Here is a 9,851-nt window from a genome sequence, read left to right on the forward strand (position 1 = left end):
TTAGATGACTATTAATCTATATAATTCTCAATATCTATCTAACTTAAAGACTAAGAAAATAAATGACTGTGAAACAAATGAGGAACCTAGTCTATTTATAAGCCAATCTAAATCACTGAGATCAGCCAGAGTCTCACACCTTGTAAAGCTGTGTCCTGACACTGGGGCTCAACAAAGTCACTAGAACTCCACTGAAGCCTCAAAGTTTTACTAAGTTATCATTTTTTTTATTTTCTCTACAGTGAGCAGATTCCATTGTTCCTCAGTGGACTGTACACATCTCTACAGAAATGCCTGCCATTGTCCTATTGCCTTCTAACTTCTGATATTCTACAGAAGATATCCAGTTGTCCCTGGTGGTCCAGATGAGCCAATGGATCACTGATGATTTCCTGCATATTGCTTCTATATTATTCAGCTTTTGTCTCAAGGAAATACGGGCATTTTTTTTATTTCAGTTTCTAAGCTTTTATTTACTCAGACTGATCCCACCCACTTCATTCTATAACCTCATGAAACAGCCATGAGAGAGACTCTTTAATTTCTTGTTTAAAAGTCTTCCCTAATTTAAACATTTTAGAGGCAAAATATACCCTAATTATCATATTCAACTAGACTGAATCGTTGTTACAAACCCTGTCTTTATTCTTGCTCAACCATGATTATTCTCTTCTCTAGCACAAAAGGTTGTACCTAAGGTATGTATTGCTATAATTTTTAAAATAATATTTGTATTAATTCTTGAAGGTTTCCTTACATTGTATTCCAATCATATTTGCTTCTCCCATACTTTTTGAAGCATCGTTTCCTTTTAATATCTCAAGTTGGCCTCAAATCTGTACTGATATTTCTCTCTCAACCTCCAAGAGTTCTAGGAATATTGGTGTGAGACCCCACACCTGATTGTTTCTGTCACTTAGACTCATTCTCTCCCCCCCATCCTATTTTTTCCAAATCTCTGGATCCTAACAGGGGCACGATGCTCCTTTTCACTCTCTTCCCCCCTGTGTTCCTCTAGTCAATCATAAGAAACAGCAAGGTAACTCTGCCATGTTCTTTTCCCTCTACAAATTCAGATGTTGCCATAGAGACTAACATCCCAGGTGTTTTCACCTTTCCTTGTCTTCTATTATATGGGCAGGTTCTTTCTTGGATAACAGCTAATCCTAAACTACATGCCTTTTTACCTAATACAAAGGCCACACAAGAGCAGGCTACTTCCGGAAACTGCAACATATTCCCTAGTTCATTAGCTATTAAGGAACCACCCTATTCATATGGTATACTGCATTCATCAAGGAAACAGTCCTCTATCCTATTCCATAACACACAATGGAAGGTAGAGACCTTGGGCGACTTATCACAGGTATTCCTTATTCAGACAGAGTAGCCATAGTTGCATGTTTTATCGCTCATAACAGAGACAATGTAACTGTTTACAAAGAATAATGTTACTCTATAAAGTTGGGAAATTACAACCTTATTGTGATAGCAATGGTATACTCCCCATCCTTAGACAAAGTAGCATCAATTCAATTGTATGTCTCATCAAGCATAATCAAGACAATACAATTTTTACGACCATTGTTGAATCTATCATATCCCGGTTTGAGCATACAGTATGTGACTTTCCTTGAGAAGACATAAACAAATACCTTTTCCAAATAGGTCCCTAAGGACAGACCAAATAAGTGGTCTACCCAGGTCTAACTTGGTATATACCAAGAAATATATGTGAAACTACTTATTTGAACGCAGATAGGTGCAGGAACACTTACAAAGCAAGGACAGTTTATTGTCATATACAACATCAACAGAGAGTCTTTTGTCCTTTTGTCACAGCAATCACTAATCACTTGTACATATTCAAGGAGGGACACAATCTCATTTATCTTATGCACTCAATATTATGCACTGTTCCTGTGTTGGCTAGTGGGCAGGACCTAAGCCATTTATGTGTTGCCATGTGTATCCTATGGGCCTTTATGTTGCTGTAAGGAAATGTTAACAAGTTTAACCTTATGAGGATCTCACATGGACAAACTACTGCTCAGATTCAAGAAAATCTCCATGCCATTTCTAGAAGACAGAGCTTCAAGAAAAAATCATTTGCTAATATTGTTTTTTTTTCCTTTGGACAAACAACTTTGTTGTTCTGCATCTCCCTGATTCTATGTCATTAATCTCCATTGTGGTTTATTTTGAAGTTAAATATAAAGAGTAAAATTCATATCTGAAAAAGTAGATGTCTAACTACAATCATAATAAATAAAAATTTATTTCATGTTAACAAAAGGAACAAGCACATTAAGAATAAGATGCTACTGAAAAAATATGCTCATATACCCAGTTTCATAAAGAAATGCTAGAGGACATGAGCACAGATGACTGCAGATATAATAATTATACATGGCCACAATAAATCCTGTCATCAAATTAAGAGTCACCCAGACCTAAAAGCAAATCAACGAGAAACTATTGCCCTCAACTGCACATGAATCCAATGGATTCCACAGACAGTTGCAGAAATTGATGACTTTCAAAGGTAAGATGCACGTTCTTCTCAGCAGCACATGGAAATTTCCTCCTAAACAGATCACAGTTGATGCTATACAGCCAGTATCAAAGGGCATTTTACAAAGAATCATCCACCATTTCTTATCGGAAGATAATGGGATAAAGGTAGAAATTATTATCCTAATAAGCTATTCAGAAACTTTCCAAACACTGCAGCTGATCAGTACAGTCTTTAGAGATTAATAATATGTCACTGAAAAATGTACAAAGGAAATTGAACTCCTAGTATGAAATCACTGACATTGAAAGAAAATCAGAGGAAAGGCTACAGAAATAGTTCTATAGGTGAGAATGGTGTAAGTTTTACAGCGGACCAAGTGTACTCCCAACATTAATATAACGTGTGTCACAACCACCTCTAACTACAGGTCCAGAGGGTCTGAACTCTCTTCTAGCTTCAGTAGGCACCTCCCTCACACGCATATACCCACACAGAGGCGCACTTATATACAGAATCAAATTTTTTGTTTGTTTGTTTGTTTTTCAAAACAGGGTTTCTCTCTGTAACTTTGGTGCTTGTCCTGGAACTAGCTCTTGTAGACCAGGCTGGCCTTGAACTCACAGAGATTCTCCTGTTTCTGCTTCCCGGGTGCTGGGATAAAAGCATGTGTCAACACCACCCAGAGAATTTTAAAATGTTTTTAAAAATAAAGAATCAGAGAACTAAAATAAATAACTTAATGGTATGGCTGAAGATCTTAGGAAAATACACTAAACTTGGCAGATGGAAAGTGGCTGGATTTCATATGTGTGGTGTGTTGCTCTGGAATTTCACACCAGCTGCTGCCTAATCAATAGCCTGTACCTCTTTTCTGCAGAGTGATGCTTTAACATACGGATGTGCAACAGTTTCTGTAACTACTCAGAAATTGAGAGGCATCTGGATTTTTTTTTCCAGCTTGGGCATTTATGTCAAAAACAATGAAAACTGTTAAATTTTTGTACAGCTGTTTCTGTGTGTGTGATCATGAATCTTTCCCTTGTGGTAGTAATACTTGGAGATACAACTGCTGGGTCATACAATACACTTTTAGTTTTGGGAGAAATTGCCAAATGACTTTTCGGAATAAAGCCAGCCTTTATTCCACTGGGAATAAACCCAGCACGGCCACGGTCCACGCTCCCATTCATATGAGCTTATATATTGTCACACTCTCTTGCTAACATATTTTAAAGATCCTTGCAGACACATTTGTGACTATCTTAGTCCTTCTCCTCTGAAGTTGTGTTTTTTTTTTTTCTGGCGTGGGCATCACAGTCACACTTGGTTCTAAAAATGATGGGGGAATCTCCTTTACTACATGCTCGCAAACATGTTGAGTTTGTTTTCGTTCATTTTAAACATTTAGAATATTTCTGTAGTGGAACCATCTGGGACTAGCAATTTCTTTTTTGGTGGTTGTTAAAATTCAAATTCAAATTCAAATTCTTTTACAGATATAAGGCAGCAAGAGTGAGCTGCAGTGTAGCAATGATTCGTGATAGAACTTTGAAAAGGCATCTAACCTGTGAGTGATTTAGGTATTGAGTTGTTCATAGAATCTCCCCATTATACTGTTTGTGTCTATGCAGTCTGGGGGAAGCTCCCTCATCACTTCTCATAGTGCCGGTGTTTATCTTCTTTCTTTAATAACTTGTCACTCTTACTGGAGATTTGTAAGTGTCCCATTTCATTGACTTTTCTCTCTTCTGTTTATGTTTTCAATTATACTTGTTTCAGGTTATTATCATTATTGCCTCCCTTCTGCTAGCACTGGGGGCAATATGCATTTAATTTCCATGACCTTGATGTAGAAACCAAGATAACTGGATTGAACCTCTCTCTCTCTTTGCAAAGGTATGCACAGATTGCCGTAAACTCCTCTTGGCTCATCCCCAGCACGGGTTCACTTGTGCTGTATGTTCACTTGACCCCAAACTGACTAAGCTTTGTGTTATTTCCCAAGCATTTTGAGATTATTATTATCCTTCTGATAGTTATTTCTGGTTTGTTTTTTTTAGTGTGTGTGTGCTTGCATGCATGCATGTGTGCATGTGTGTGAGGCATGTGTGTGTCTGTGTGTGTGTTGTCAAGTGTGGTGGTGGTAAATGTAAGAACATGCATTCCATGGCATATGTGTAGAGGTCAAAGTAAAACTTTCAGAGTTGGTTCTTTCCCTTCACTTTAAGTGTCAAGGATCAAACTTAGGCAGTGATATTTACAAGGCAAATATATTTACTTCTTTTACCTGCTGATCCTATTTGCTAGTTCCACAGAAAGTCTCCTTATCAGACCTAAAGTTATTGATTTATTGTGTAGAACAATGCATGCCTCATGATATAGCAGAAAACACCACAGTAACTGGGTGTCAATTAGCAAAAAATTATAGCAAAGTATTGTCATGTAAAGAGACAGTGGAGAGAGCTCTGGGCGAATGAGCTCCATCCTAAGTTGCCTAGGGTACAGTCAAGGAAACATTCATGAGTTACAGCATCAGAACCATGGCACTTTTTCATTTCATAGCACTGTAGAATATAGTACTGGCTAGAACTATCCAGCCAGCTATGACAAAAATCGACTAGAAAGAAATATTAATGGCAAGTATTGGGAGAGAGAGATGGCATCTGACACACACAAGAAGCCAGAGGTTGTTCTTCACACCTCAGCCAAGAAGAGATGAATGGAGTTGCCTAGGAAAGAAACTAGATGTCAGATTAATAAACAAATCCATGGAAAAATGCATTAGAAGAAGAACGTGATTAAAAAGAAAAGTAAGGTAGCATGGCAATGTCATATTAAATATAGAATGTCAATAAAGAGACTAAAAAATATAAAAAGAAAAACCACATGAAAATATCTGGAGACACAGGCACAGCGTCTATGAAGCCACATGTCTATGTCCCACAGATGCTTAAAAGGGGTCCCAAGGCTATATACCAGGAAAAGCACAGTCTTTTCAGCAATAGATTTTGAGACAACAGCAAGTGACATTTGCACAGGTGACATTGAACACCTATCTCTTAACTTAGGAAAAACTTCACAGAAAATAGATCAAAGATCTAAATGTAATAGATGAAAGCATATAAAAACCCTTAGAGGAAACTTATAAGTAACTCCCTATGACTATCTCTTTGGCAATATATTCTTAGATAGAATATCAAAAGCATAATCATGTAAGGAGAAAAGAAAAACATGCTTAGCTCTGTCAGCATTTAAAGTGGTCATACCTCAGTGATCACCATCAAAAGCCAGAGAGGGCGACATGTATAATTGATGAAAACATTTACAAATTTTATAAGGGTCCTGGGCCTAGGACACATAAATAACTCTTTATAACTTAATAATAAAATCAAACAACCCTATTTTAAAAGTGGGCAAAGGATTCAAATAGGTATTGCTCCAAGGAACACAGCTAGGCAACCATCACATACTTAAAAAGACATACAACATTACGGATCATCAGGAGACTAAAAGTAAAATCCGTCATGAGATTTCACTGTCTACCAACTGGGATAACTAGAGAATAAGTCACATGATGTAAGAATGTAAGGGTGTGAAGAAATGAGGGACTTCAAACATCCTCTGCTGGTTCTATCAGATAGAACTCAAGATAAGTGAAGATACATCCACATGAAACCTGGTACATTATTGTTGGTACCATGAGTCATAGTTGTCAAATTTTAGGAATAACTTAAATGTCTACCATTTAGTCACAAAACTAACCAAATGAATAATGCATGCTACAGTGTGTGTCAAGTGAAAATATAGTGTACAATTCCATTTGCAAGAAACAACCCAAACAGGTGAGTCTGCATTGGTATGAATTACATTACTACTTGCTTAGAGCAAGGTAAGTAGTCAGGGATCAGACGATTGAGCCTGTCAGTGATTTATGAAGTGACAAAAATATCCATAAATAGACTGGCCAAGAGTGAATGAACAATAACAAAAGAAATCAACAAACTCCATATTGTCACAGGTGAATTGTATAACACTTAAATTATGACTCCATACGTCCTTTTAAAATGAAACTAAATCTAAATTATCATGGAGGCAAAGTTCATAGTAAAGCCTGGTGCCAGGGTACAAGGATCATAAACCTGATTCCTAGATTCATGGTGTCTAAGCTGTTATCAAGCCCACTGGTGCCAAGCTGCTTAGGGTATTTTGGTGGCAATTCTGCTGTCTGGACATATAGGTAGTAGCCTATTGTTTCAAGCACCTGAAACTTTGTCTGTAGAAACCTGCCTATTGTTCAAGACCAGCTACCCAGAATGTTTAGGCAAGCTTTTCTGTTGAAGGTGATCTTCAAATGCAGGCACAAATTACTTCTTCACGAGTATGTATATTGCAGCAAAACTATAGAATCACACATGTGATACCAACAAAGAGACAAAATAATGTAGAGTTAGTTGTTTATTAAGAAACCAATGCCTAGGAGCAGAGACATGGCTCAGTGGGCAAAGGCATTAGCCACTAAACCTGACAAACTGAGCATCAAACATCAACCAAGGAGGGTTTCAGAGCTGAGGGATGTAACACATAAAGAGAGTACCACAGCATCTCCACCACTAAATCAGTGATGGAGAAGCATCAAGACGAGAAGATAAACAATAAAGACAGAATAACAAAGGGAACAATAAACTACTGGGACATGTGTCATGCCATAACCATATAGACATATACATTTCAGAAGACCTAGGAGGATCAGAGATAAAGAAAAGCACCAGAGGCCTGGCTAACCAAATCCTGCGCCAAAACTACCCAATTTCATGGAAGAAATGAGTTATTCACCTTTAGGAAAACAAGATGATTCCTTGTAGATGGAGCCTATAGCTGTCTATAGTAGGGACAAATAAACTGCCAAATGTCAAGGACAGAACTGTGATAGTGGAATTAAAGCAACTCATTCCACTTCCATTCCCTTGCAGTAGACCTTCAGCCAAAACCTTGCTGCCTGGGATGAAGTCGAACGATGTCTTCAAAGTCAAATAAAAAAATGAAATGCCAACCAAGAACACTATACTTGGCAAGGAAAGAAATGTGCTTTAAAAATCAGAGACAATTATTTTCCTAGACTAAAACTAAGGGAGCTTTTCATTTTTCTTTTTCAACTAGACCTGCCTCATAAGAAATGTTAACGAAAAGTGTTCAAAGAAAAACCAAGGGCAGTAGAGAGCAACATGAAAGGATCAGAGACACAAGTGTAGTGGACATGAATGCACAGACGAGAAGAGCACAATAGAACACTGAAAAGGTTGTATGCACATCACTTTTAACTGAGGAATAAACATTAATACATAAAATATTAAAGAAAACTAACCACAAAAACTGGTTGATTGATACAGAAAATAACAAGATAATGAATCTGATAACTATAACATCAAGTTGGAGTGAGGGTAAATCAGGCAGTATTGTACACAGATGGAATAAATTGTCATCTCAAGAAGTGAGCCCATAAGTGAGAGGTTTTGTGACATTCTAGAGTTGAGCACAAAAAAGAAACTCTGGTAGGTACAAAAAGACAAAGAAAATAATCAAAGCGGATCTGAAAGGATGACACAAGAGTATCAGACTGGAACAAAAGAATTTAAGAGAGAAAGCAGTTCTGGAAATGGCAAAGTAGGCTTTACCTGGGAATAAATTCTTCAGATGGTAAAGAATGAAAATTAACAACCAGAAGACATAAAGGAGAAGGCTGAGCTGTGAATAAAGATCCCAACTACTTCTTTTCCAGTGTGCACAGACTGAATGTAAATGGCAAGAAGAAATCCAACCTAAGGAAGTGATGATCAACAGCAGGAGGAAGAGGCTGAGCTTCAATCAGACATTACCGACTCAAGTCAGGAACTATCACAAGGCACAAGGAAGATCATTACATCCCAATCAAATAGGACCTTCAACAAGAGTATATAACAAACAATATATATGCAGTCAATACCAAAGCAAGTATATATAGAAAGCAAACACTGACAGTGCTAAAAGAAATACAGTAAAAAAATAAACAGTAATAGGAGGAGACAGCAATATCCCACGTAAGATAATTGACAACATGGTTCAGACAGGAAATCAATACAAACACAGCTTGAACTACACTATATAACAAATGGACCAAAAAGATATATGTAAAATACCAGGAGAGTATACCTTCATTTCAAGCACACACCGGTTGCTCTCCAGGATGATGCCCTGGGTAATAAAACCAATCTTAACTGATTTTAAAAAACTGGGATCACTCCAAGTATGGTTTCCAACTATAATAGAGTTCAACAAGAAATCAATATCTAAAAAGAAGAAACAAAGTCGGTTATAAATGCATGAAAAGAAAACAACATACTCTTGAACAGCCACAGAGTTAAAGCAAAGTAAACGGCAAATTAGAAACATCATCAACACAAGTGAAAATGAAGTCTCAGCATGCTATTATTTGTGTGCTATACTACAAACATTAAGGGCTACTGCCAATTGCCTTCATTGCTTGAGTAGCTACATGACTATGGAGAAAGTACCTAATTCTTCATATTCTATACCATTTCTCTCCTAAGAGGACTGTGACGTAAGTAATGTTGTGGATGTGAAATGTCCCACATGGGCTCATGTATTTGAGGGCTTCTACCCTGAGGTTGTAGCATAGTTAGGAAAGACGGAGAAACTTTAAGGGCGTGGGCCCTGGGTGAACTGAGTGTCTCAGAGGGGGTCTTTAACTTGCTTCAATGTTTACCCGATTTCTGCATCTCCTCTGCCAAGATGTGAGCAATATGCTTCCCCATGAACTACTCCTAACATCATGGCAGACTCCTACCATGATGGACTGCTTCCCTTAGACCATGAGCCAAAATGCATCTTTCTTATGCTAATTGCTTTTTTAGATCTCTCACATCACCAGAGAATGAAGCTATTAAAAGAATCTTAGTACAGTATACAGTGATACACAGGAAAACTAATTATTATGATGAAGACAAGACTGCCAATGACAGTATCACCTGACCAGCAACATGACTCCATCCTGTACACCTCTGCTTCCTTTGACATCATGCACTGATGCCAGCTCTAGGAGTGGTACCTGTAGCTTCTGGTGCAGCAGTGCTCAAGACTTTGCAGGGTTCCATGTTGGGTAGTTGGTGACCTGGTGTCTATCTCTATTCTCTTCCTTGAGTGGAAGAAATGTGGGGAAAGCACAAAGCTGGTGGCTCCACACCAACATAGCAAAGACAGGAACATTTGGATGTTGATTATTGCTATCGTTAAAATTATTATTATTATTATTATTATTATTATTATTATTATTATTATT

Source organism: Microtus ochrogaster, assembly GCF_000317375.1.
Source record: "Microtus ochrogaster isolate Prairie Vole_2 chromosome 14 unlocalized genomic scaffold, MicOch1.0 chr14_random_1, whole genome shotgun sequence".
Taxonomy (NCBI): domain Eukaryota; kingdom Metazoa; phylum Chordata; class Mammalia; order Rodentia; family Cricetidae; genus Microtus; species Microtus ochrogaster.